The following is a 1046-nucleotide window of genomic DNA, read 5'->3' as shown; positions in this document are numbered from 1 at the left end:
GTTTCAACTAACTAACTAACTTTTTGTTTGTTTCTTATCTTTTTCAAAACTACCTAACTAACTCTCTCTCTCTCTCTCTCTCTCTCTAATTTTCGAAAATATCTTCCCTCTTTTTCAAAATTTCTTTTTAATTGACTAATTATTTTAATTTTTTATTTTAATTCTCGAAAATTACTAACCTTTTTCAAAAACTATTTTTGAAAATCACTAACTCTTTTTCAAAAATTATTTTCGAAAATTCTATCTCTCTCTTATCTCCTTCTATTTATTTATTCATCTTAGCCAAGTTCTTTCCTCCTCAAAAGCTGAGTAAGCTTAGAGTGGATGTTCAGACCTTCAGACAGAAAGAAGGTGAATCCCTCTATGAAGCTTGGGAGATATACAAAGAACTGACCAAAAAGTGTCCTTCTGACATGCTTTCAGAATGGACCATCCTGGACATATTCTATGATGGTCTGTCTGAATTAGCTAAAATGTCATTGGATACCTCTGCAGGTGGATCCATTCACTTAAAGAAAACGCCTGTAGAAGCTCAAGAACTCATTGACATGGTTGCTAATAACCAGTTCATGTACACTTCTGAGAGGAATCCTATGAGTAATGGGACGCCTATGAAGAAGGGAGTTCTTGAAATTGATACTCTGAATGCCATATTGGCTCAGAATAAAATATTGACTCAGCAAGTCAATATGATTTCTCAGAGTCTGAATGGAATGCAAGCTGCATCCAACAGTACTCAAGAGGCATCTTCTGAAGAAGAAGCTTATGATCCTGAAAACCCTGCAATAGCAGAGGTGAATTACATGGGTGAACCTTATGGAAACACCTATAACCCCTCATGGAGAAATCACCCAAATCTCTCATGGAAGGATCAACAAAAGCCTCAACAAGGCTTTAATAATGGTGGAGAAAATAGGTTTGACAATAGTAAACCTTTTCCATCATCCACTCAGCAACAGACAGAGAACTCTGAACAAAATACCTCTAATTTAGCAAACTTAGTCTCTGATCTATCTAAGGCCACTGTAAGTTTCATGAATGAAATA

At 35.6% G+C, this 1046-nt stretch overlaps 1 non-coding gene across 1 annotated transcript; it reads right to left on the bottom strand.

Moving 5' to 3' along the window:
- Window positions 1-311: 311 nt before the first annotated feature.
- On the bottom strand, window positions 312-419 carry LOC112787655 (small nucleolar RNA R71). Its single transcript, XR_003195056.1, has one exon. It is a non-coding gene; the product is annotated as a small nucleolar RNA R71 (small nucleolar RNA).
- Window positions 420-1046: the final 627 nt, after the last annotated feature.

This window comes from Arachis hypogaea, chromosome 20, assembly GCF_003086295.3.
Source record: "Arachis hypogaea cultivar Tifrunner chromosome 20, arahy.Tifrunner.gnm2.J5K5, whole genome shotgun sequence".
NCBI classification, from domain to species: domain Eukaryota; kingdom Viridiplantae; phylum Streptophyta; class Magnoliopsida; order Fabales; family Fabaceae; genus Arachis; species Arachis hypogaea.
The sequence above is the reverse complement of the archived record's forward strand: the minus strand, read 5'-3'. Positions and strand labels throughout refer to the sequence as shown.